The sequence below is a fragment of the Nothobranchius furzeri genome, chromosome 7 (assembly GCF_043380555.1).
Source record: "Nothobranchius furzeri strain GRZ-AD chromosome 7, NfurGRZ-RIMD1, whole genome shotgun sequence".
Lineage (NCBI taxonomy): Eukaryota > Metazoa > Chordata > Actinopteri > Cyprinodontiformes > Nothobranchiidae > Nothobranchius > Nothobranchius furzeri.
In genome coordinates, this window is record NC_091747.1 from 42,909,812 (window position 1) to 42,937,162 (window position 27,351).

The window sequence follows — 27,351 nt, forward strand, 5'->3', positions numbered from 1 at the left end:
GAATGAATGAATGAAATAATCTATCTATCTATCTATCTATCATCTATCTATCTATCTATCTATCTATCTATCTATCTATCTATCTATCTATCTCTCTATCTCTCTATCTATCATCTATCCATCTATCTGACTATTTTACTCTGTTTCTTTCTGTAATCATTTTTTAGCCTGACTAGCTCAGCTGGTAGAGCATGAGACTTAATCTCAGGGTCATTGGTTCAAGTCCCATGTAAGGCATAGATTCTAAAGGCAACGTCTGTCTATTCATGTGTAATCTTTCTACTAGTTCTTTTGTGAGAAGAATTGCAGGTGCTGGCATAAGAATTTGGGATGTTATTTGACTTTTTTCTTAGTGTTGTCTGAGCTTAAAACTTCCCCCAATCGATGGCAACAATTTCTGTTTTTCAAGAAAACGCATTTTGATTCAGGGTAAACTGGTGACACTGCATGAAAACATACTCTGTCAAAGGCCAAAGCACCCAACGTGGGGCTCGAACCCATGACCGTGAGATTAAGAGTCTCATGCTCTACCGACTGACCTAGTCGGGCATTTGACAATCTTGACAAGTTTGACAACGTGAGGTGACACTGTTTTGCCATACAGGGTTTGTTGCCCTGGTCCTTCAGATACAACAAATTACTGTAACTCAGTAACAATAAAAGAGCTTTTGAAGTTGAACATCAATCTTCTAAAGATCCAAAGTGTTTTGGGAATGGGTAGAACTTGAATGAAAACAATTGCTTTTGATTGGGCAACTTCATTTCAGACATTTGACCAAACTTACAACTTATCGATTGTATTCATTATCACAGCCAGCAGTCTTACTTGGGATAAGTGGTTCTACAAGGTCAATGAAATAGCAAAGGACAACTTCAGAGGGTAGGTCACAATTCAACCTCTGCAACTTTATTATACAACTCCAATCGTCTGTTAAGATGGCCGAGCGGTCAAAGGCGCCAGACTCAAGCATTGCTTCCATTCCAATATGGGTATTCTGGTCTCCAGTAGGAGGCGTGGGTTCAAATCCCACTCTTGACACATGCATTACCTAGAAACAAAGGTTTATGATTAATTTTATCTCAAGAATAAAGATCTCTGGACGCTATCAAGAGCAATTTATTCAAAGATGGGTGGGTGTATCTTTGGTGTACAGATCTGCAGAAAGACATATGTTGGTCTTTTTCTAAATTTTTTAGAAAAGTGCTTTTCTGTTAAAAATGTTGTTATCTAAAATAAAAAAAAACTTAAAAATAACTACTGTTCCACTCATTTGAAGATTTGTGCGCTTATGTGACAAACTTTTTTACAGTGTCATCAACCAATGAATGAATGAAAGAAAGAATATATCTATCTATCTATCTATCTATCTATCTATCTATCTATCATCTATCTATCTATCTATCTATCTATCTATCTATCTATCTATCTATCTATCTATCTATCATCTATCTATCTTTCTATTTGACAATTTTACTCTGTTTCTGTCTGTAATCATTTTGTAGCCTGACTAGCTCAGCCGGTAGAGCATGAAACTTTTAATCTCAGGGTCATGGGTTCAAGTCCCATGTCAGGCATAGATTCTAAAGGCAACATCTGTCTATTCATGTGTAATCTTTCTACTAGTTCTTTTGTGAGAAGAATTGCAGGTGCTGGCATAAGAATTTGGGATGTTATTTGAGTTTTTTCTTAGTGTTGTCTGAGCTTAAAACTTCCCCCAATCTATGGCAACAATTTCTGTTTTTCAAGCAAACGCATTTTGATTCAGGGTAAACTGGTGACACTGCATGAAAACATACTCTGTCAAAGGCCTAAGCACCCAACGTGGGGCTCGAACCCACGACCCTGAGATTAAGAGTCTCATGCTCTACCGACTGAGCTAGTCGGGCATTTGATGATCTTGACAAGTTTGACAACGTGAGGTGACACTGTTTTGCCATACAGGGTTTGTTGCCCTGGTCCTTCAGATACAACAAATTACTGTAACTCAGTAACAATAAAAGAGCTTTTGAAGTTGAACACCAATCTTCCAAAGATCCAAAGTGTTTTGGGAATGGGTAGAACTTGAATGAAAACAATTGCTTTTGATTGGGCAACTTCATTTCAGACATTTGACCAAACTTAAAACTTATCGATTGTATTCATTATGACAGCCAGCAGTCTTACTTGGGATAAGTGGTTCTACAAGGTCAATGAAATAGCAAAGGACAACTTCAGAGGGTAGGTCACAATTCAACCTCTGCAACTTTATTATACAACTCCAATCTTCAGACAAGATGGCCGAGCGGTCAAAGGCGCCATACTCAAGCATTGCTTCCATTCTAATATGGGGATTATGGTCTCCAGAAGGAGGTGTGGGTTCAAATCCCACTCTTGACACATTCATTATCTAGAAACAAAGGTTTATGATTAATTTTATCTCAAGAATAAAGATCTCTGGACGCTATCAAGAGCAATTTATTCAAAGATGGGTGGGTGTATCTTTGGTGTACAGATCTGCAGAAAGGCATATGTTGGTCTTTATCTAAATTTTTTAGAAAAGTTCTTTTCTGTTAACAATGTTGTTATCTAAAATAAAAAAAACTTCAAAAATAACTACTGTGCTACTCATTTGAAGATTTGTGCGCTTATGTGACAAACTTTTTTACAGTGTCATCAACCAATGAATGAATGAATGAAATAATCTATCTATCTATCTATCTATCTATCTATCATCTATCTATCTATCTATCTATCCATCTATCTATCTATCTATCCATCTATCCATCTATCTATCTATCTATCTATCTATCTATCTATCTATCTATCTATCTATCTATCTATCCGACTATTTTACTCTGTGTCTGTCTGCAATGATTTTGTGGCCTGACTAGCTCAGCCGGTAGAGCATGAGACTTTAAATCTCAGGGTCATTGGTTCAAGTCCCATGTTAGGCATAGATTCTAAAGGCAACATCTGTCTATTCATGTGTAATCTTTCTACAAGTTCTTTTGTGAGAAGAATTGCAGGTGCAGGCATAAGAATTTGGGACTTTATTTGAGTTTTTTCTTAGTGTTGTCTGAGTTTAAAACTTCACCCATCTATGGCAACAATTTCTGTTTTTCAAGCAAACGCATTTTGATTCAGGGCAAACTGGTGACACTGCATGAAAACATACTCTGTCAAAGGACTAAGCGCCCATCGTGGGGCTCAAACCCATGACCCTGAGATTAAGAGTATCATGCTCTACCGACTGAGCTAGTCGGGCATTTGACAATCTTGACAAGTTTGACAACGTGAGGTGACACTGTTTTACCATACAGGGTTTGTTGCCCTGGTCCTTCAGATACAACAAATTACTGTAACTCAGTAACAATAAAAGAGCTTTTGAAGTTGAACACAAATCTTCTACAGATCCAAAGTGTTTTGGGAATGGGTAGAACTTGAATGAAAACAATTGCTCTTGATTGGGCAACTTCATTTCAGACATTTGACCAAACTTACAACTTATCGATTGTATTCATTATGACAGCCAAAAGTCTTACTTGGGATAAGTGGTTCTACAAGGTCAATGAAATAGCAACGGACAACTTCAGAGGGTAGGACACAATTCAACCTCTGTAACTTGATTATACCACTCCAATCTTCAGTCAAGATGGCCGAGCGGTCAAAGGCGCCAGACTCAAGCATTGCTTCCATTCCAATATGGGGATTCTGGTCTCCAGTAGGAGGCGTGGGTTCAAATCCCACTCTTGACACATTCATTAACTAGTAACAAAGGTTTATGATTAATTTTATCTCAAGAATAAAGATTTCTGGATGGTATCCAGAGCAATTTATTCAAAGATGGGTGGGTGAATCTTTGGTGTACAGAACTGCAGAAAGACATATGTTGGTCTTTTTCTAAATTTTTTAGAAAAGTGCTTTTCTGTTAACAATGTTGTCATCTAACATAAAAAAAAACTTAAAAATAACTAATGTGCCACTCATTTGAAGATTTGTGCGCTTATGTGACAAACTTTTTTACAGTGTCATCAACCAATGAATTAATGAATGAAAGAATCTTTCTATCTATCTATCTATCTATCTATCTATCTATCTATCTATCTATCTATCTATCTATCTATCTATCTATCTATCTATCTATCTATCTATCTATCTATCTATCTATCTATCTGACGATTTTACTCTGTGTCTGTCTGCAATGATTTTGTAGCCTGACTAGCTCAGCCGGTAGAGCATGAGACTTTTAATCTCAGGGTCATGGGTTCAAGTCCCATGTTAGGCATAGATTCTAAAGGCAACATCTGTCCATTCATGTGTAATCTTTCTACTAGTTCTTTTGTGAGAAGAATTGCAGGTGCTGGCATAAGAATTTGGGACTTTATTTGAGTTTTTTCTTAGTGTTGTCCGAGCTTAAAACTTCCCCCAATCTATGGCAACAATTTCTTTTTTTCCATCAAACGCATTTTGATTCAGGGTAAACTGGTGACACTGCATGAAAACATACTCTGTTAAAGGCCTAAGCACCCAACGTGGGGCTCGAACCCACGACCTTGAGATTAAGTGTCTCATGCTGTACCGACTGAGCTAGTCGGGCATTTGATGATCTTGACAAGTTTGACAACGTGAGGTGACACTGTTTTACCATACAGGGTTTGTTGCCCTGGTCCTTCAGATACAACAAATTACTGTAACTCAGTAACAATAAAAGAGCTTTTGAAGTTGAACACAAATCTTCTACAGATCCAAAGTGTTTTGGGAATGGGTAGAACTTGAATGAAAACAATTGCTCTTGATTGGGCAACTTCATTTCAGACATTTGACCAAACTTACAACTTATCGATTGTATTCATTATCACAGCCAGAAGTCTTACTTGGGATAAGTGGTTCTACAAGGTCAATGAAATAGCAACGGACAACTTCAGAGGGTAGGACACAATTCAACCTCTGCAACTTGATTATACCACTCCAATCTTCAGTCAAGATGGCCGAGCGGTCAAAGGTGCCAGACTCAAGCATTGCTTCCATTCCAATATGGGGATTCTGGTCTCCAGTAGGAGGCGTGGGCTCAAATCCCACTCTTGACACATTCATTAACTAGAAACAAAGGTTTATGATTAATTTTATCTCAAGAATAAAGATCTCTGGACGCTATCAAGAGCAATTTATTCAAAGATGGGTGGGTGTATCTTTGGTGTACAGATCTGCAGAAAGACATATGTTGGTCTTTTTCTAAATTTTTTAGAAAAGTGCTTTTCTGTTAACAATGTTGTTATCTAAAATAAAAAAACTTAAAAATAACAACTGTGCCACTCATTTGAAGATTTGTGCGCTTATGTGACAAACTTTTTTACAGTGTCATCAACCAATGAATGAATGAAAGAAAGAATCTATCTATCTATCTATCTATCTATCTATCTATCTATCTATCTATCTATCTATCTATCTATCTATCTATCTATCTATCTATCTATCTATCTATATCTATCTATCTATCTATCTATCTATCTATCTATCTATCTATCTTTCTATTTGACTATTTTACTCTGTTTCTGTCTGTAATCATTTTGTAGCCTGACTAGCTCAGCCGGTAGAGCATGAAACTTTTAATCTCAGGGTCATGGGTTCAAGTCCCATGTCAGGCATAGATTCTAAAGGCAACATCTGTCTATTCATGTGTAATATTTCTACTAGTTCTTTTGTGAGAAGAATAGCCGCTGCTGGCATAAGAATTTGGGATGTTATTTGAGTTTTTTCTTAGTGTTGTCTGAGCTTAAAACTTCCCCCAATCTATGGCAACAATTTCTGTTTTTCAAGCAAACACATTTTGATTCAGGGTAAACTGGTGACACTGCATGAAAACATACTCTGTCAAAGGACTAAGCGCCCATCGTGGGGCTCGAACCCACGACCCTGAGATTAAGAGTCTCATGCTCTACCGACTGAGCTAGTCGGGCATTTGATGATGTAACGTGAGGAAATATGGGTTTTCTGTCACAATGGTGGTGTTGGACTCAGCTGTGTCAAAGCTGGGTCGCTGAGAACTTTCACCCACAGATTAAGACCTGAACGCCAGCGAGTCTGGGAGGAAACCATAACATCTGCCACCTGCAGTCTACCAGAAGATGTGTTTACATGAGTTGTACCCAGACCAAGTCAAAACATAAAGTTTAAACTTCTTTTTCTTGATTTTAATGTTAAAGTAACCATTATCATTTTGCTCATTATAAATGTGATTAATCAAATGAATGACTATTTAGCTTTGGGGTAATTATAATGGTTTAATGAATCCATTCTTAAATAATGTTGAGAATGTTTGTTACTGACCTTCACACACACTCAAGCACAAACATTCACACACATCCACACACACCTGCTCACAGTAAACTCCAGACACATTTGATGACGCACGTTTGCTTTGAGAAGAGAAAGGTTTTTGGTAAGTTTTCAGTCTTTTGATGCAGTTCGTGTTGGGCCACGAGAGAGAGAGGACTTGTGAACAACCGCTAACGGGGAACGGAGCCCATGGGCTCAATCCCCCCCCCCTCCTCTCACGCTGTTTCTGCCACGCCAGGCAGAATAGCTGAATCGCAACTTCTAACGCAGACTCATTACCGAGTCTTTTGATTTCTGAGTGAATTAACTTAAGAAAGCGCGTCGACAAAACGCTTTACCATCAACGTGTACCGAGGACAACTCTGGACCGGGTCGCAGCGCATCTTTGTCTTTTCTGCCAGCCAAGGTGCCCTGGATGAAACATCCTAAGGTGACGCCCCGGATCCGAAAGAGGGTCCAAAAGAATTCGGTGAGACAGAACACGGTGTTTAGCGTTTTGATGCATCTTTTCCAACTAAGAGCCTAAGTTTATTCAAACCATCACTTTTCACTCAGACACCTGGTTCTTCCTGAAGCAAAATCAGATGCACTCACGCACCCATCCCAGCTCATATCACTCTCACCATCACAACATTCTCAATCTTCATAAATTCATCAGAAGGTCTATTTGAGCCAGAACAGCATATCAACTGTTAAAGAGATTGTCCCACAAAGTTACTAATGTTGATTGTATTTCCTGTTTGTCAATTTCAAAATCATTAGTTTAATTTGAAGAATTAAAACTTTTAAACGTCAAACTGGTTTCCTCATTGAACTGAAACACAGACACTCAGATATTATCGGCAGTTTATGGATGAAAACAACCTTTGAGTCTTCTGAACAATATAAAATTTGGTGATTGATTTATTAAAATTAATATTCCGAATTAATACGTAGCATGGTTCCTCTTTCATAAAAGAGCATAAATCCATAACGCTACATTTAATGGCGAGCGTATCCAGTCTTCTATGTCTGCGATATGTCTGATTTCTTACATCTAAAAGCTACAAACAACGCTTTTCTCTGTGTTTCACTTTGATGTCTTATTTTGAAAAACCGGAAATTGTTCCGCTGAAGTCACTCTTCCGGGAGACGTCCGGGTGATAACTTGACCGGGAAGATCTCCGATCTCAAATTGACCGCAAATTACAGACCTAACTTTGATTTATCCCATCTTCGCCTTCGGAGCGAACGTGTGAGTTGTGCTTTTGACTAAATTCTGTCCATTTTGACGCGCCGCCGCGTCCCCAATCTCACCTCAGGTCGGAACGCTCCGTTTCCGCTCTGATCATCGCTGGGTGAGCTACCGTGCAGCTTATCCTCAGTTCCTAGAATTATCACTATATTCTCCGAACCTCAGAACCGAGACTGAATTCTCGGACACCTTTCGTCTCGGTGTGTTGACACTGTGGGCGAGCTATTGTGAGAGAAGTTTCTACTGCATTCAGATTGCGTGCGCTTTTTAAACGGAATGCTCGGTGACACCTGCCGGAGCTTGACTGCTCGGTAAACGTCGTAAAGCGAGGCACAGCCGTTACGCGTTACTGCATTCAGATTGCGTACGTTTTTTTTAAAGTCCGTATTAAAAGTGGAGCGAGATGCCTACGTGTTAATCGGGAAAATTTAAGTCTGGTCGCTACAGACAAAGAACGCTAGAACTGGCCGGAGAGCTAAGCTAGCGCCACAGTTAGACAAATAGGGCACGCGTCCCGTTAAATTGTCATCATTTCTGGCACAGTCAGTCTGTGTCCTCACAAAACCCGCATTGGCGGTGATTCTTGTAAATCGCTACGGTGTGTAGAATCTACATTTTGCTACGTTTGTCCGTCTGACACCAACACGGCAGCGTAGGGTTTGTTATTTTTTTTTATTATTTTTTTATTTTGGACCGGTGAACGGGTCGGCTTTCACAGCCTCCGTTGCTCGGTTCCATGCCTTTTTCTTACATCTTGTGAAGTTGTGTGTATTCATTTCTCTATCAACAATTCCTTGTTTTACCCTGTGTCATAAAGTTAAGTAAGCTACGGACAGTCCTTGTTTGTGTGAGACATATTAAGGAATCTGCCCGGAGTTTTACGTCGGCTCAGAAGGTAAAAACGCGAGTTGCTCTGAACTTAATGGGAGATGGACGAGACACGACAAAATCTTTCTTGCACTGTTACACCTGATGTAAGGTTCTCTGACGTTCTGCTTCCAGAACATGCCAAGACGCAGGAAATTCACCGGCCGAGCATCGCTGGTCCCTCCGCCCGCCCGAACGGGCCCGTTTTAGGCGGGTGCCGCCGGTCGGGAACAGTGGGGACCAGTGGCTGCGGTTCGGTGCCAGCTACACTGGGTCGGAGGTGGTTCTGGTCTGCACTTCATGTCGTGAATTCAAGCAACATGCTGTTTACAGTCATAACGCTTTTTCTTTACTTTTATTTCTTCCAGGGGGTAAAAAACCCACCATCAACATCAAGGTTTGAAATAAACAACACTTTCTCTGCTGCTTTTAAGCTGAATAAATCTCTTGAACCTATGGTTAACCTCTCTGACAAACAGGTTGTGCTTAACCCTTTGGTTCCTAATGCTTCTCCTCTGTCATCCATGTTAAAGGCTGAACATCTCTCCAGCATGGGTGTGAAATCTTCAGGCTGTGACCCACCGCTTCAGTCAGAGGTCTGTTTTACTCGTCAGTCCGTCTCATGCAAAAACCAGCTTCTTTATCGGGGCGTGATGGGAACGTCAGCCGCCGTGAAACGCTTGTGGTCTCCGGACGGAGCTGCCATGCCATTTAAGGGGTTTGTGCCCGGACATCTTGACCTTTATGTGAATGACCTTGTCACTTTTCAGTTTGTGACCTCTGCTAATACGGTGGCCAATTCCTTTCTCCTTTCACAGGGGTGTGACTTAGTCTCGGGCCTCTGTGCCCTCTTTCCTGTGATTTCTCTTACAGGTGACCACGACGACGCAGAAAACCCTGCGGTTTCCAGCAGTCCTGTGGTCAGTGGCGATATTAAAGGTGGCTCGGTGGTTGCTGCGCACACCTCTCTCACGGGCTCGGGAAGGCAACCCGGCCCGGGAGGTGTAGGTGCGTGCAGTGATGCTCTGCTCGGGGCCCCTCCTGACAAAGGGGGGGTGCTGAGTGGCTCTGAGTTTTCCGTTGCGGACTTCAACCGGTTCGGGGGAACGCCTCCTCCGAGCGGGCGGGTCATTGCAGAAATCGACACTGACCTTCCACCAATTCAGCTGACAACATTGAACTCCGACCCGGAGTTAGGTGCTGCACCTTCTATGGGGCGGAGTTCTAGTCAGTCTGTAAATAATCTGGTTAAACCGGGTTTTTCTGATTCTGTGTGGGAACCTCCATCATTCTTGGGAATAAAGTATTCTTGGTTTCAGTTTTCAGGACAGACCATGTTCCTACAGCTAGTGTCATGTCTGTATCTGATTCTAAACATAGCTAGGTTTGCTTTGACACCCGTGACACAACCATCCTTGGATCACTCCTTTTCAGAACCTCCAAGTCCAACACCTCCAGGTCTTTGGACATCTGAACACCTACTCTTTCAGCACGATTCAGGTGACAATGTGCATCTTCTTGGTATTAGGGCTTTTAGGAGCTTAAGAACTGTTCTTTGTTATGCTTCTCCTGTCTCACAGACACGGCATAAGTTTGAGAAACAAAAGGGGGGTGGGGAGCCTCCTCCCGCTTTGCGAGCATCATTTTCGCATTTCCAGTTCACTACTATTTCTGATCACAACAAAGTCGCCTCCGTTAAGCTGCAACACAACTTTGAGCAGGTAAAATCAGGTTCTGATCTAACAGCTAAACCATCAGCTTCGCTCTAGTTCCAAACGGAACCCTCAGGTAAATTCAAACAAGTTTCCCTGTGGGTTCGTAACACAAGATACAAACAGTTTGATAACCAAATCGCTTATGAGCCTGCTCCCACTGATACGTCCAAACTCGTGTCTCTGTGGGTCCGCAATACCAGATTCAAAACTCTATTCTGACCGACTATTCTGACCGGATTTTTTTCCACTGACTGGTGGACCGTTACAAATTCTCTCGTTTGTGGGATAAATTTTTAACAAATGTGATATCCTTTGGGTTTTTTTTTCAGGTTACCTGCCTCCAGCCAGGGTCCTGTTACTAACTCACATCTTTAGGGATTACTAACCTACTGATTTACATTTTTAGAACTGATTTAAATCTCTATCTTTTTATTAGTGCTTTGTGTAGCATGATTATATTTGATTACAAAGTTAATTTTATTTTGTTACTATTTCCCTTAAAGGGCCACAAGCCAATTTGCCCTTCATTTTCATGATTATTTCCTTTATATATATGCCTTTAATTAATGCAGCCTGCTGAGTCTCACATATCAGTTAGGATTTACTTTCTTTTATTTGTGTTTTCTCTGCATCACGTTTTTACATGACATGTAGAGCAGGGTGCAGAACATTTCTTCTTTAGATAATTCACAAAAGGCATCCACATTTTCCCAGAGGCACCCATAGATAGGTTTTGATTGATTTCTTTGTTTTGCATCAAATGCTATCTATCGTGTGGGCTGTCTCACTTTGTCTCCTTCTCCGAGCTCGTATGGACTACGTTCCATCAGAGGGGTCGGCTTCACCATCCTTCAACTGGTTTCCTGTCGCATGGGGCTTCGGTCGTGGTTCGAGATGGGTCGAGGTCTGCGCTGGACTTCGCCTGGACTACGCCTGGGGAATACATCACCTGCCCAGCTCCGTGTGGCACACGAGCTGCTTATCCTTTGCATACCTTTGCATTATTGCTGATGAAAATTAACTGCTATTGAAATAGCTCTGCTTTCAAGATTCCTAAGTGGATTACTTTACAATGATTGCAACAGTTTTGGCCTTAATCATCTGATCAGGATAGACTCCCTTCTACAGGAGACCTGTGGTGACGCTTCATCGTTCCTGCCTTCATCTGGGATGTCTACCTTTACGAGTACATCACGTTATTGTGGTTGTGACGTCAGGTGGCCTCTGCTTGACCTCCATGTCGTCACAAAAGGGGGGAATGTAACGTGAGGAAATATGGGTTTTCTGTCACAATGGTGGTGTTGGACTCAGCTGTGTCAAAGCTGGGTCGCTGAGAACTTTCACCCACAGATTAAGACCTGAACGCCAGCGAGTCTGGGAGGAAACCATAACATCTGCCACCTGCAGTCTACCAGAAGATGTGTTTACATGAGTTGTACCCAGACCAAGTCAAAACATAAAGTTTAAACTTCTTTTTCTTGATTTTAATGTTAAAGTAACCATTATCATTTTGCTCATTATAAATGTGATTAATCAAATGAATGACTATTTAGCTTTGGGGTAATTATAATGGTTTAATGAATCCATTCTTAAATAATGTTGAGAATGTTTGTTACTGACCTTCACACACACTCAAGCACAAACATTCACACACATCCACACACACCTGCTCACAGTAAACTCCAGACACATTTGATGACGCACGTTTGCTTTGAGAAGAGAAAGGTTTTTGGTAAGTTTTCAGTCTTTTGATGCAGTTCGTGTTGGGCCACGAGAGAGAGAGGACTTGTGAACAACCGCTAACGGGGAACGGAGCCCATGGGCTCAATCCCCCCCCCCCTCCTCTCACGCTGTTTCTGCCACGCCAGGCAGAATAGCTGAATCGCAACTTCTAACGCAGACTCATTACCGAGTCTTTTGATTTCTGAGTGAATTAACTTAAGAAAGCGCGTCGACAAAACGCTTTACCATCAACGTGTACCGAGGACAACTCTGGACCGGGTCGCAGCGCATCTTTGTCTTTTCTGCCAGCCAAGGTGCCCTGGATGAAACATCCTAAGGTGACGCCCCGGATCCGAAAGAGGGTCCAAAAGAATTCGGTGAGACAGAACACGGTGTTTAGCGTTTTGATGCATCTTTTCCAACTAAGAGCCTAAGTTTATTCAAACCATCACTTTTCACTCAGACACCTGGTTCTTCCTGAAGCAAAATCAGATGCACTCACGCACCCATCCCAGCTCATATCACTCTCACCATCACAACATTCTCAATCTTCATAAATTCATCAGAAGGTCTATTTGAGCCAGAACAGCATATCAACTGTTAAAGAGATTGTCCCACAAAGTTACTAATGTTGATTGTATTTCCTGTTTGTCAATTTCAAAATCATTAGTTTAATTTGAAGAATTAAAACTTTTAAACGTCAAACTGGTTTCCTCATTGAACTGAAACACAGACACTCAGATATTATCGGCAGTTTATGGATGAAAACAACCTTTGAGTCTTCTGAACAATATAAAATTTGGTGATTGATTTATTAAAATTAATATTCCGAATTAATACGTAGCATGGCTCCTCTTTCATAAAAGAGCATAAATCCATAACGCTACAATGATCTTGACAAGTTTGACAACATGAGGTGACACTGTTTTGCCATACAGGGTTTGTTGCCCTGGTCCTTCAGATACAACAAATTACTGTAACTCAGTAACAATAAAAGAGCTTTTGAAGTTGAACACCAATCTTCCAAAGATCCAAAGTGTTTTGGGAATGGGTAGAACTTGAATGAAAACAATTGCCTTTGATTGGGCAACTTCATTTCAGACATTTGACCAAACTTACAACTTATCGATTGTATTCATTATGACAGCCAGAAGTCTTACTTGGGATAAGTGGTTCTACAAGGTCAATGAAATAGCAACGGACAACTTCAGAGGGTAGGACACAATTCAACCTCTGCAACTTGATTATACCACTCCAATCTTCAGTCAAGATGGCCGAGCGGGAAAAGGCGCCAGACTCAAGCATTGCTTCCATTCCAATATGGGGATTCTGGTCTCCAATAGGAAGCGTGGGTTCAAATCCCACTCTTGACACATTCATTAACTAGTAACAAAGTTTTATGATTAATTTTATCTCAAGAATAAAGATCTCTGGATGGTATCAAGAGCAATTTATTCAAAGATGGGTGGGTGAATCTTTGGTGTACAGATCTGCAGAAAGACATATGTTGGTCTTTTTCTAAATTTTTTAGAAAAGTGCTTTTCTGTTAACAATGTTGTCATCTAACATAAAAAAAACTTAAAAATAACTAATGTGCCACTCATTTGAAGATGTGTGCGCTTATGTGACAAACTTTTTTACAGTGTCATCAACCAATGAATTAATGAATGAAAGAATCTATCTATCTATCTATCTATCTATCTATCTATCTATCTATCATCTATCTATCTATCTATCTATCTATCTATCTATCTATCTATCTATCTATCATCTATCTATCTATCTATCTATCTATCTATCTATCTATCTATCTATCTATCTATCTATCTATCTATCTATCTATCTGACTATTTTCCTCTGTGTCTGTCTGCAATGGTTTTGTAGCCTGACTAGCTCAGCCGGTAGAGCATGAGACTTTTAATCTCAGGGTCATGGGTTCAAGTCCCATGTTAGGCATAGATTCTAAAGGCAACATCTGTCTATTCTTGTGTAATCTTTCTACTAGTTCTTTTGTGAGAAGAATTGCAGGTGCTGGCATAAGAATTTGGGACTTTATTTGAGTTTTTTCTTAGTGTTGTCTGAGTTTAAAACTTCACCCATCTATGGCAACAATTTCTGTTTTTCAAGCAAACGCATTTTGATTCAGGGTAAACTGGTGACACTGCATGAAAACTTACTCTGTCAAAGGACTAAGCGCCCATCGTGGGGCTCGAACCCACGACCTTGAGATTAAGTGTCTCATGCTCTACCGACTGAGCTAGTCGGGCATTTGATGATCTTGACAAGTTTGACAACGTGAGGTGACACTGTTTTGCCATACAGGGTTTGTTGCCCTGGTCCTTCAGATACAACAAATTACTGTAACTCAGTAACAATAAAAGTGCTTTTGAAGTTGAACACCAATCTTCCAAAGATCTAAAGTGTTTTGGGAATGGGTAGAACTTGAATGAAAACAATTGCTTTTGATTGGGCAACTTCATTTCAGACATTTGACCAAACTTACAACTTATCGATTGTATTCATTATGACAGCCAGCAGTCTTACTTGGGATAAGTGGTTCTACAAGGTCAATGAAAAAGCAAAGGACAACTTCAGAGGGTAGGTCACAATTCAACCTCTGCAACTTTATTATACAACTCCAATCTTCAGACAAGATGGCCGTGTTGGGGTTATTAGGAGCGAACAATTAGTAAGCTTCAACTTACTTTTGGATTCTTCAATAAATTCTGTAAATATGTAAATATTTACTGATTTATTAATTAATTAAGATATTCTTAGATATACGGGGCACCATTCCCCTTTAACCGGGGAAAAATTGAATCCAAAACTCTTATCAGTCTTTCTTGAAGTTCGTAGAATCCTTGGAGCAGAGACTTCTCTTCGACACAACAAAGCTACTGGAGACGAAAATCTGAATTTTATAACGTTTAATAAACAATTTGTCAAATGAATAAACAGTGGCATAAATGAATAATAACCATGTGATATACTAAAAGGATGTATATTCAAAATAATGTTCAAGGTGTTTGTGTGGTGTGTGTGAGTGAGTGTGTGTGTGTGTGTGAGAGATGAATGGGTCTTTGTTTCCCCAGAGTAGGTGGGGGAAGTGAGCTGTGAGTGTGTGTGGGGCTCTTCCCCTCCCCTCGCATTCAACAGGAGACCTGGATGTGTAAAGTTTTCTACTTTCCCGAACACTTAGTGGCTTAGAATCACAGTAAAACTTAACTCAAACACTTCAAAAGTTAACAAACAACAAAAGGTCACTTGTAAATTATTTAATCTAAAAGGAGTCGGCAGCCTGGCCAGAGCTGACGACTAAAGATATTAGCGATGATCAATAAGCAGTTTATTCTTTCAAAATGACCCGAAGGACGAATTGGGAGCGAAAGAGGAAAACACGAAGCTACTTTTTAAGCAATAGCGCGGTTTTATTGCTTATTCTGGACTATAGAGGAAACGGGAGAAGAAAAGGAGAGAAAAAAAATGAGTTTTCTGATCACCAGATGAGCAGCAAGGCGTCCCAGCTGTTTGATTTGACGGTTCTCCGTTTTCTCCGCAGTTTTCAGCGTCATCCGTCGGTTTAATGCTTTCTCCGTTGTTTGGCTCCACGAGTGTTTCTCCACGGGCTGGACACAAAGAGGACGAAGTTTCTTTTGTGCTGAGTTTGACAACTTACAGCGTCTCTTAGAGCTGAATGGAGCTCCGCTCGTTCCCAGTCAGGTCCCGATGGAGTTGAGTGTAGTTTCCAGCGGTTGCGTGGGCTCAACTTGGCACTTAGAGCTTCCGCGTGCTCAAGTTGTCGGAGCGTTCGACAAGCGTGTCCTTACCGCCAGGTATCCTGGGCAAAAGAACGAGGTTTCTTTGTCTCTGCTGAAGATTTATGGTCTTAGTTCGCGGGAAAAGCTCCACGGCTTCCCGCACATGCGCAGAACGTGTTTCTGGTACTAGGCGGTAACATCACCCAATGCTTCCGTGTGCAAAGCATCATGGGAAATGAAGTTTCTTGGCGCTGATGTGATTATTTGCTTTCCAGAGCAATTTAAGCACAGTCATTTTGGAGAAAATCACTGCATAGTAATTTCCTCATGAGGTCAGACCCTCAACATTCCCCCTTTTGGTTTCGGGGATCGCGCCCAAAGCTCGATCGTCGGAAGCACAGATGGGTTTGTCCCTCATGAACGTAGGTCGACTTGGATTGTCGGAAGCACAGGTGGGTTTGTCCCTTAGGACGTTGGTCTCCTTGGACGCCTTTGTCTTTGGTCTTTGTCTTGGATCCTGGCGCCTTTGGTCTTTGTCTTTGTCAGGCACAAAGAGGATAGGAAACGGGATAGTCCCCAACGCGCATAACGAGAAGAAGCCACTCACGCAGGTGGTACGCAATGATGATGTCGTCCATGCGAGAGGTAGTAGTGTAGAAGGAGGAAGGTCGGTGGGCAGTTAACTCCACGAGTGGACACAAAGGCATCTCACCGCCGGCCATACAGTTCAGTTTATGGAGCACGCGGTGATGTACGAGGTCCATAGTTCGCAAACGCGCATTGACCTATGTGGTCCCAAGATTCCCCCCTTTTTGGTCCAAAGGGTGGATCAGGACAGTCTTTGGGCTAAAACAAGGACCATAAAACTAAGAGGTACTACAATGTGCTGGTGCGTCAGACAGAGTCATTGACAGACTGAGCTGGGCCGGCACATAACCACTAGTTAATATGTGACCAAGTAAGAAACAAAAATACAGAAAACCCAAAAAAAAAACATATAACATCCAAGAAAATTCATAGCAACCTTGAGGTCTCATAAAATACATTCTTAGGTCATACAGTCAGTGTGTAGCTTATAAAGAATGTGACATACTGCAACACTCAGATAAATATGTGAGGTAGACTAAAATGAGAACTACTCTTAGGTTTACAGAATAAAAAAGAAAATGTTGCTCACCCCCTTTAGACAGGTGTGGTACATTCACGCTTGGAGTCTCCCCGAACGCGGTTACGAGGCACACCGTAGGTGAGCAAGTGCATCTTATCTTGGAGTTTCTTAACACGCCTGTAGGCGGAATAAGCAATCACGGCCGTGATGAGCCATCCCATCCCCAGGGCGACCAATGTGCAGATTAAGGTGGTATAATCTGTGTCAATGTAGCGTCAAAGTAAGTTCACGCGGGGTTTGTGTGAACTTAACGAGTTTGGTTCCTTCAATCAGTAATTGTTGGTCAATTTCTAAATCGAAGGCAAAGTTATAACCCTGGAAAGCGTCCATGATCTCAATCTCTGAGTCATGCTGTTCGAGGTTGAGATGATGGAGTGCCAGGTTTCTAGTTCAAGGTGGAAATGCCTACCGTCCTTTCAAATACCAATGTTAGCATCGACCTAAACCTATAGATGTGAGGTGTCTCAATTATGGGAACCTTTAACAGGAAACCGAGTTCTAATTTTCTGCATCAACGTGAATGGGAATTGCACTACCTAGGCTGTACGCTAGGTGGATTTGTGAAAGGTGCACAGTAGAGGGGTAGCAGCTGTCAAGCTAACTTTGAGCAGGTCCAGTGGTACCAAGTACGGGGAAATACGACTTTCAACCAAGCTGTCCAGCGTGGAACTTACTTCCCTGAGCAGGTCCTACATCAAATCTCTCACCACTCGTGTGTACACAATATCCTGAGGTATGGTTTCAGACAAAGTCTTGATTGCACGTAGAGATTCATTAATCAGAGCCTAGTGTAGGTACCAGAGTACTCTGTAAGGTTTTAGTAGGTACATCCTGTTAGCGGTCTAGGAAGGAGTTTGTCTTGGTTAGTGAAAGTGACGGCGGGGGGGGGGGGCTGGTTCTTTGTCGGTTAGTACATGTTAGTGGGTTAAACGTGCACTTTCCCCCCCTTTCCATTTCCATGCATAGAACTATGTCGAGACTACGTCAACCTCCTGCGGGGAGTCTGGTCTCTGTACCCGCGGGGATGGTTTGACGTAGGGTTTGATTTGGTTTGCATGCACCCATTTGTAGACAGGCTCCTGTCTCGCTTTGGTGATGCGTAACCTGTATGCAACTGGAGAGAGTTTTGCCACGATCTCAAATGGTCCTGACCAGCAGGGCAGGAACTTCTTAGCTTTGCGTGCCGGTTGGGCGAACCGAAAGTAGAATACTTTGTCACCCACCTCGTATTCGCGGCTGGTTGTCTTTTGGTCGTAGTAGGCTTTAGCGCCTTCTACGTTGGTCTCCAGTTTCTTCTGAGCGTGCGCGAACGTAGCTCTGAGGTGTGTTTTCAAGTCTGCCACATACTGATGAGCGGTATAGGCAGTGGCAACACTGACATCCTCTGGGTGATACAGGAGGTGCAGTGGTAGAGTCATCAGTCTGCCGGTCATCATCTCAAAGGGCGTAACCCCCGTGGATCGCTGTGGAGTGGACCGTATGGCCATCAGGACCAGAGGGAGCTTGACGTCCCAGTCCTTCCCAGTGGAGCAGACGTACTTTTTGAGCATAGAGACGACCGTGCGGTTCATCCGTTCGACCTGTCCGGATGACTGTGGGTGATAGGGGAGGTGGAATCTCACTTCCACTCCCAGAAGTTCAAACAGGGACGTCATTACACTGGATGTGAAATGAGTTCCTCGGTCAGAGTCAATGCAGAGTGGAAGTCCCCATCGACTGAAAACGTGGTTAATCAGCAGTACAGCGGTTGTGACAGCTGTATCGTTTGGCGCTGGAAGGCATTCCACCCACTTTGTGAAACTGCAAGTTACAGTTAGCATATATTTGTTTCCTCTTGCCGATTTGGGAACCGGTCCAACCCAGTCGATCTGCAGGTGGGACCAAGGGAAGGTTATTCCCCTGCGTTGCAGTGGTGCTCTAGCAAGCGGCTGGGAGGGTTGAAACTGGGCACAGATGAGGCAGCCTTGGACATAGCTGTGTACGTCCTTGGACATCGACGGCCAATATGCTACTTCTGTCAGTGACGCGAGGGTAGCTTTTGCTCCCCGGTGACCTCCAACCGGAGTGTCGTGGGCGTAGGCAAGCATCACTCCTCTGTGGTCGAGTGGAACAACCCAGCGTGGTGGGCTGTGATCGTCACGCATGTAAACTAACAAATCGTTTTGTAGTTTCAGGTGCGCGAGTTGATGATGCAGGTTTACCAAATCTTGGCTTGCACCAATAGGTGGTGATGGTTGTTTAGACATCGGGCCCTTTTGGAGAAGCTCGCGGATGAGCTTCAGGTCAGGATCTTGTTCCTGCATGGTGACTAGGTCCGCGTCATGTGGTTGTCTGCCTAGAAACACGGGTACCCCAATGTTCTGAGGTTCGTCTGCCTGTTTAGCATGGCGACGAGTAATCGCACAGACCTCGTGAACGGCCTTGGGAGGAAGCCACTCGTCTTTGAATTCCCAGCAGGTTCCCTGGTCAGCACCGAGCTTAGCAAGGCGGTCAGCTTCGTCATTACCATCTTTCTCCGGACCTATGGTCCTGGAGTGACCTTTGACCTTTTTCCAGTAGACCATTATGCCTTTCTCAGTGGTGAGCAGATCACACGCTAGGAATAACTCCGAGTGTTTCACGTCTCTGTTCCTGGCGTTTTTCATGTGATTCTCCTTCCACATGGGGAAGTGAGAGATGAAGCTGTGTCTAGCGTAGTTTGAATCAGAGCAAAGGACGATTTGAGTGATGTCCAAGGCTGCCGCCTGCTGGAGGGTTATCAACACTGCAGCAATTTCGGCGTACTGACTAGACTTTTGGCCCAACCGGTAGTGATTTGGTTGCTTGGTGTCACAGTCCACCCAAACGACTCCAACCCCGGCACGGAGCTGGCCTTCGTGAAGGTAGGCGTATCCGTCAGTGTAAACTTTCGGAAGCCCTTGGAAAACATTCTCATCAAAGTAGCGATGATTGGATGCGGTTGGGTAGACTGCGGCAGGTGTGTCCAGGGGGCCCATGACGGAGTCAGAGTCACAGTGCTGGCAGCCTGCTAGCCCTTGTCCTAGCGCTAGCTTGGTGTTCTGACCATACTTGACCTCAATGTTGTATCCTTGGAGCACCATCATCCACGTCGCAATGCGGCTGTTTGACACTCTTCCTTCGCGCAGACACTGGCTGTTTAGGAAGGTGACGGGCTGATGACACGTTTCAATGATCACTTTCTGTCCACCGATGTAACTACGAAAGTGTTCGACGGCCCAGACAGTAGAGAGGAGAGCTCTCTCGCAGTCTGAGAACTGGAGTTCCACCTTGCTCAGAGGCTTGCTGGCGTATGCCACAACTCTCATGTCCTGATCGTGTTTCTGCCTCAAAGCAGCGCTCAGGCAGTGAGGGAAGAAAGTCGCCTCTATGTAGAACTCTTTATCCTTGTCCGGGTAAGCCAGACAGGGTGCGGACGCCAACTTCTGTTTTAGGAACTGGAAGGAGAGTTCTTGGGGTCTGTCCCACACGAAAGGTGTGTCGTTCCGAAGCAGCTCAGTGAGGGGCCTCACTGTTTCAGCGTACTCCTCAATGAACTGCCTGGAGTAGTTGCAGACTCCGAGGAAGCTCCTGAGTTCAGTCAGATTAGCTGGGGCTTTGATGTCCTGAATGGCTCTAATGCGTCCCGCTTGGGGCTCGACTCCATTAGGGCCAAACAGCAGTCCAACATACTCCACTTTGGTTCGACACCACTGTCCCTTGAGAATCGCCAATTTAGCTCCAGCGTCAGCGAGCTGTTGCAGCACGTGACGGAGTTCGGCCAGGTGCTCCTCGAAGGTTCGACTCCTCATCAAGATGTCATCGACATATATGAGGTTCCCTCTAGAAGCAGCATCTGACATGGCTTTGTGGAGGAAGATGTTGAACTCTGCAGGTGAGTTAGAGTAGCAAAAGGGGCAGCGGTTCCAAGTATATTGGCGATTTCCAAAGGAGAAAGCCAGTTTATACTGGTTCGCCGGCTCAACCTTCATGGTCCAGAAGCCGTTGGCTACGTCAACCGTAGAGACGAAACGAGCATCTCTGACTCTGGCTAGCTCCTGATCTAAATGGATCATAGGCCACCTGGAGAGAGGTACTTGTTTGTTCAGTGCACGATAGTCTATGGTGAGATGCCATTTCCCAGTTGGTTTCAGAACCGGCCAGATGGGAGAGTTGTAAGTGGAGTTACACTCTCTGATGATGTTTTTCTCCTTCAGCTGATCGAGGATCTCCTGGATCGACTCATAAGCAGCGAGGGGAATCTTGTACTGACGTACATAAGTAGGAGGGGCATTCGGGTTCGTTGGAATGCGAACCGTGTGCAGGTTTGTGAGTCCACAGTCCAGGGAGTCCCTGGATAAGATGGACTGAAACTCATAGAACAGGCTTCTAAGCGCTGCTCTCTGCTCCTCTGACTCCAGCGCATCCGCTTTGTCAAGCTGCTGGCTGACTTCGGCCTCGAAGCCGTCATAAGGTTCAGAGGAGGAGGGTCTCTGGTGTTCCGGGCTTTCAACCGGTGACTCAGAGGGTTGAGTATTTATTGCAAAAACCGTTAGATACTGACCGCTGTCAGTATCTAAGGTTGCACTGCAAATGGGTTCCTCAGGAAGGGCTTCATGCCGCTTGATGGTAATCATTTGTGAGGGGAAAGTACTGAATGTGTCTACACCAACCTGTCTGTCGTTCAAGAACAACGGAAGTTGTCCGATCACGGGGACTGAAAGTTCGAAGTCATGGAATGAGCTATCTATCAGCATGCCCAAGGGCTTTCCTGCCGGCAGGTGGATAGGACTCCGGGTCGGATTTTCGACCAACAAGTAGGCAGAACGATTGTTCAGCTCCAAGAGTGGCGTGCCACAGACAGCTAAGTTGAGCTCCAAGAAGTGTGGTGATGGCTGGAAGAAGGCCTGTGTGCCTGGCAGCTTCTGATGCTTCATCAGAGTCAGACGAACAGGCACTCCTTTGACCAGTGGGGGCAGAACCGTGCTGGCCTCAACCACTGCACGGCAGGCCTGTGGAATGGTCTGTCCGGACAGCAAGTGTTCACGGCCTTCTGAGCGAGGCTCAGAGGAAGGTGTGGCCCGGGCCCAAAGGACTTGATTGCAAGTGTCCAGCTGGGCACCTAGTCGAACCAGCAGATCTGCTCCGATGAGTGCAGGTGGATCAAGCTGTGGTATGATGCTGAAAGTATGTGTGAGCTGTCTTGCTCCAAGCTGGATAGTCAGGGAGCAGACCTCTGGCGCTTTCAGGAGCCTCTGCGGCCAAGTAGGTGACAAGAGCCGATGACTACGTGTCACACTGACCAGAAGGGGGTCCTTCTGACGCAGGTGTTCAAACGTCTGCTGGCTGATGGCTGACTTTTCTGACCAAAGAGCAAGGCGAGCATCTGAGATGTGGGTGCAGTTGATGGTAAGACCACCAACTATGTGTGGTGCATATGGCTGCAGGCTGACGTTCTTCAGCGAGCAGAGAAAAGATGAATGTGTGCGGAACGGAGTTCCAGGAGCGGTTTCATGCCTTTGCAGGCGGTCATCGTCTGTGGGAGCCGTAGGGAGGGGCATGACCTTGGAACAAGGGTTTTGCGGCTCACTTATGCTGACTTCAAGAATGGAGGATGGTCGGCTGCTATCCGGGTTCCAGGGCTTAGGTGTGTCCACCTGGGCCCACAGTTGACCCTTCTGGCAGTCGATGAGGGGAGCTAGACGTTCAAGCAGGTCCTGACCAATGAGAAGTGGTTCAGTGTCTAGCTGGCAGACATAAAACGGGTGAACCAGAGTCATGTCTTGGAAGGTGATGTCCAGCCACGCCCGGTGAGTGATACACTCCCGGGTCTGGGTGTAGCTGGTGATTTTCAGGTCACAGGGTTCTACCTGGACTGGTTTCCCGAGCGACCGCATGGTGTCAGACAAGCGATGGAACAGTGTGGAGCACATCAGGGTGATTTCTGAGCCGGTATCCAGCAGAGCATCAACCTGTATGCATCCACCTACGTTGGTGCTACAGTACAAATGGCGAGCATGATCAAGGTTTGTTAAGTCACCAAGGAACTTCAGAAATTTAGTATCAGGTTTCTCTGGGGGGTAGATTTCAGGAGACTCCTGTGATCTACCAGTAGTGTTCCCCCAGCTGATCAGGTAGGTCCTGGCCACGCTGGGGGGTTGAGCCACGCCTAGTCATGCGGACGTTGGCTCTGGGTCTAACTTCTTAGAAGAAGACTTTGGTGCAGGGGTCTCTTCTGCAGATCTCAGCTGTTCCTTCTGTTTAGCCAGAAACTGCTGAAACATCTCCTGGACGTCGGCTTTAGTCAAGTACTCACCTGCGGACTCGCGTTCGGGACCTACCTGTTGGCGGCGCTCCTTAAACCTTCCACTGTTCCAACCTGCCTGCCGTTGGTTTTGGTTGGGCCACTTCCTGTCTGATTGTCCAGACCTAGGTGGCCAATCAGCACCCCCCTTCCCCTGTTGAGGAGATTGGGACTGCTCTTGCGGTTTAGCAGGTCTAGGTTTAGCAGATTTTGGCTTAGTGGGTGGAGCTTCTGTGCCTTCAAGCTCCAAACGCGGCTCGGTGTCGGGAGTTAGGTGCATGACGCGGTGATGTGCGTCAGGCTTTTGGGGCTTTCCGCCGGCTTCCCAAGCCTGTTGAGCGTATCTCCTAATCTCCTGAGTTGTCAGTTTCTTCATCCGACAATACATTGAGACTTCGGAGCGAACACACTCGTGCAGGTTGTGAATGAACAGGGATCTGAAGGCAGGGTCTTCCTCGAGCCCAGGGCCGTTTCGACCTTGGAAATAAGCACTTTTGAGTCGGCGATAATACTCTCTGGGGGGTTCGTTCGTCCCGTGTTTGATGGAGAAGGCCCCCATTGTAGCAGACGCAGAGTCTGCATACGTGGCGTATTCATCTCTCAACGCTCGGCAGAGCGAAGAGTACCGATCTCGAATGTCAGGTGGTAGAGTTTCCATGAAACCGTGCACCGTTCTAGATGTGGTTTTCCAAATTAGCTTGAGCTTTTCCCTTGAAGAGGGTGCTGGAATATCAAGCAGACAACGTTCTATCTCCCTGAGATAATCGTCGACATTGGATTCATTGGTGTTAGGATCAAAGCGTTCTATATCTTTAGCTAGCGATTCAATTTGACGTACACGGAGCCCTGACTCACGGTACGGCGCGTCATCCTCTGACTCTGACCCACGGTCTGTCTCAGAGGGCGCTGGATATCGCTGGTGTGCTCTGGGCTCCCAATGTTGACTCCTGGGGCCCAAATCGGGGTTCGGCATGCTGTGGCGGGCTGCTGGCACGTCACGTGGGTGTCTTGGGAGGTCCTCCTCCCGGGGCACGTCTGCGAAGTGCAGCCTGCATCTTTCAATTGGGGCTTCTGCGTAATACGCTCTGTCCGGGTACAGACTGGCATATGATGCTTGGTCATGCAGCTGGTTACCGGCATGCCGAATACCGGAGTAGCTAGGATGGGTGGATGGTTGAGGTGCAGCTTGGGGTGCATAACCCCAATCGGCACCTTGCACCCTTCGTGGACTGGGGGAGCAGTCTAAATAGAGGTGCCGCTCGGCTGGTCGGCTTCTCACTAATTGAGAAGGCCGTGAAGATGAGGGTGGTGGTCCAACCTGGGGTTCGAGGGCGAACTGCCCTCGGCCCCTAGATGGTCCTGAATGCCCTATAGTGTGTGTAGGGAACGGGGCCGAAGGTTGGGACAGATGAGCTTCATCTCTCCCCTGCGGCGTGCGTCCGTCCAGAGAGTCCTGGTGTTTCCCCCCTTCCCACTGTCTGTTGTCATCAGCAGAGGGGGACGGGGTCTCCTCCCCATCTTCCCCAGAATCGGTGCTGTCTTCCTCCTCATCAACCTTCTGCCTTCCATTTTGCTGTTTTTCAGCTAGCATACTCTGGAGGTTCATGATCTCTCGATCATGTTGGAGTCCTCTCTGATAGAGGATCAAGGCTAACTTAGCTAAGTGAACCTGGATTGGTTTTGTACCATCCGGGTTTTCTATTTGATCAATTACAGCTTCTAGCTCGACGCTACGCTGTTCTTCAGTGAAATCCCTAGAAGGGTAGTCGGGTTCTCGAGCAACCGCGACCAGTTTGGACAATATTTGTCCAGAAAGTAGGCCAGGTTCATAGTCGTGGGCCGCAGCGCCACCTGGTTGCTGGGAGTTGGTCAGTTCACTACTCTGTCCCTCCATTTAACAACCGAACCAAAAATAGCCTAGTAGAGCTTCTGCAGATAGCTCAAGCTGCACCTTTTGGGCAGCAACTGCTAGCTTTGTAGCAGAAAAACACTAAATTAACCTTTGTGCGCACAGGTTTTAGCGTTTTAAGATTGCACGGAATGCCGTGACTGACGCTTAAATTACTATTCCTTTCAGTATTTTAGCAAAAGCTGGTGCGTTGCCGTAGCAACGTCTTACAACACTTGCAGTGTTAAATATGCTAGTTATTCCTTCAGAATATTAGCAAACAGGGTGTTATCAGTCTTTGAGTGAAGGTTTCAGTTAGTTATAATAGCCACTGTGAGTTAAAGTCGCTAAATTAGCAGTTAATTTTAGCCTAAAAGGGTTAGTCAGAATTACTTACACGCTGCACCTTTAATGATGAACTGAATTTTAACCTAAAAGGTTAGCCAGAATTAATTACACGTTGCACCTTTAAGGAAAAACCGAATTTTAACCTAAAAGGTTAGCCAGAATTAATTACACGTTGCACCTTTAAGGAAAAGCTGAATTTTAACCTAAAAGGTTAGCCAGAATTAATTACACGTTGCACCTTTAAGGAAAAACTGAATTTTTAACCTAAAAGTTCAACCAGAATTAATTTACACGTTGCACCTTTAAAGAAGCACTGAGTTACTGGTGAGAGTTCGATGCAGCTTCCTGCTCAGCGAAATCAGCACCACTCTGTTGCTGGTTCAAGGCTGAACAACGGATTATTTTTAATTCAAGCTCTTTGGATTTATTTGTTTGTTTGTGCCGGATAGAAATCTCTGTGTATCCAAGCCTCACACGGCCGCACCAATTAATGTTGGGGTTATTAGGAGCGAACAATTAGTAAGCTTCAACTTACTTTTGGATTCTTCAATAAATTCTGTAAATATGTAAATATTTACTGATTTATTAATTAATTAAGATATTCTTAGATATACGGGGCACCATTCCCCTTTAACCGGGGAAAAATTGAATCCAAAACTCTTATCAGTCTTTCTTGAAGTTCGTAGAATCCTTGGAGCAGAGACTTCTCTTCGACACAACAAAGCTACTGGAGACGAAAATCTGAATTGTAAAACGTTTAATAAACAATTTGTCAAATGAATAAACAGTGGCATAAATGAATAATAACCATGTGATATACTAAAAGGATGTATATTCAAAATAATGTTCAAGGTGTTTGTGTGGTGTGTGTGAGTGAGTGTGTGTGTGTGTGTGAGAGATGAATGGGTCTTTGTTTCCCCAGAGTAGGTGGGGGAAGTGAGCTGTGAGTGTGTGTGGGGCTCTTCCCCTCCCCTCGCATTCAACAGGAGACCTGGATGTGTAAAGTTTTCTACTTTCCCGAACACTTAGTGGCTTAGAATCACAGTAAAACTTAACTCAAACACTTCAAAAGTTAACAAACAACAAAAGGTCACTTGTAAATTATTTAATCTAAAAGGAGTCGGCAGCCTGGCCAGAGCTGACGACTAAAGATATTAGCGATGATCAATAAGCAGTTTATTCTTTCAAAATGACCCGAAGGACGAATTGGGAGCGAAAGAGGAAAACACGAAGCTACTTTTTAAGCAATAGCGCGGTTTTATTGCTTATTCTGGACTATAGAGGAAACGGGAGAAGAAAAGGAGAGAAAAAAAATGAGTTTTCTGATCACCAGATGAGCAGCAAGGCGTCCCAGCTGTTTGATTTGACGGTTCTCCGTTTTCTCCGCAGTTTTCAGCGTCATCCGTCGGTTTAATGCTTTCTCCGTTGTTTGGCTCCACGAGTGTTTCTCCACGGGCTGGACACAAAGAGGACGAAGTTTCTTTTGTGCTTAGTTTGACAACTTACAGCGTCTCTTAGAGCTGAATGGAGCTCCGCTCGTTCCCAGTCAGGTCCCGATGGAGTTGAGTGTATTTTCCAGCGGTTGCGTGGGCTCCACTTGGCACTTAGAGCTTCCGCGTGCTCAAGTTGTCGGAGCGTTCGACAAGCGTGTCCTTACCGCCAGGTATCCTGGGCAAAAGAACGAGGTTTCTTTGTCTCTGCTGAAGATTTATGGTCTTAGTTCGCGGGAAAAGCTCCACGGCTTCCCGCACATGCGCAGAACGTGTTTCTGGTACTAGGCGGTAACATCACCCAATGCTTCCGTGTGCAAAGCATCATGGGAAATGAAGTTTCTTGGCGCTGATGTGATTATTTGCTTTCCAGAGCAATTTAAGCACAGTCATTTTGGAGAAAATCACTGCATAGTAATTTCCTCATGAGGTCAGACCCTCAACAGCCGAGCGGTCAAAGGCGCCAGACTCAAGCATTGCTTCCATTCTAATATGGGGATTATGGTCTCCAGAAGGAGGCGTGGGTTCAAATCCCACTCTTGAC

The 27,351-nt window shown here is 44.5% G+C and overlaps 8 non-coding genes across 8 annotated transcripts; 6 read left to right on the plus strand and 2 right to left on the minus strand.

The window, feature by feature from the left end:
• Positions 1–930: 930 nt before the first annotated feature.
• Positions 931–1,039, plus strand: trnal-caa (transfer RNA leucine (anticodon CAA)). The gene is made up of 2 exons: positions 931–968; positions 994–1,039. It is a non-coding gene; the product is annotated as a tRNA-Leu (tRNA).
• Positions 1,040–1,502: 463 nt separating this feature from the next.
• trnak-uuu (transfer RNA lysine (anticodon UUU)) lies at positions 1,503–1,575 on the plus strand. Its single transcript has one exon. It is a non-coding gene; the product is annotated as a tRNA-Lys (tRNA).
• A 239-nt stretch (positions 1,576–1,814) lies between these two features.
• On the minus strand, positions 1,815–1,887 carry trnak-cuu (transfer RNA lysine (anticodon CUU)). Its single transcript has one exon. It is a non-coding gene; the product is annotated as a tRNA-Lys (tRNA).
• A 1,739-nt stretch (positions 1,888–3,626) lies between these two features.
• On the plus strand, positions 3,627–3,735 carry trnal-caa (transfer RNA leucine (anticodon CAA)). Its single transcript has 2 exons — positions 3,627–3,664; positions 3,690–3,735. It is a non-coding gene; the product is annotated as a tRNA-Leu (tRNA).
• Positions 3,736–4,192: 457 nt separating this feature from the next.
• trnak-uuu (transfer RNA lysine (anticodon UUU)) lies at positions 4,193–4,265 on the plus strand. The gene has a single exon. It is a non-coding gene; the product is annotated as a tRNA-Lys (tRNA).
• A 1,287-nt stretch (positions 4,266–5,552) lies between these two features.
• trnak-uuu (transfer RNA lysine (anticodon UUU)) lies at positions 5,553–5,625 on the plus strand. The gene has a single exon. It is a non-coding gene; the product is annotated as a tRNA-Lys (tRNA).
• Positions 5,626–5,864: 239 nt separating this feature from the next.
• Positions 5,865–5,937, minus strand: trnak-cuu (transfer RNA lysine (anticodon CUU)). Its single transcript has one exon. It is a non-coding gene; the product is annotated as a tRNA-Lys (tRNA).
• A 7,800-nt stretch (positions 5,938–13,737) lies between these two features.
• trnak-uuu (transfer RNA lysine (anticodon UUU)) lies at positions 13,738–13,810 on the plus strand. Its single transcript has one exon. It is a non-coding gene; the product is annotated as a tRNA-Lys (tRNA).
• Positions 13,811–27,351: the final 13,541 nt, after the last annotated feature.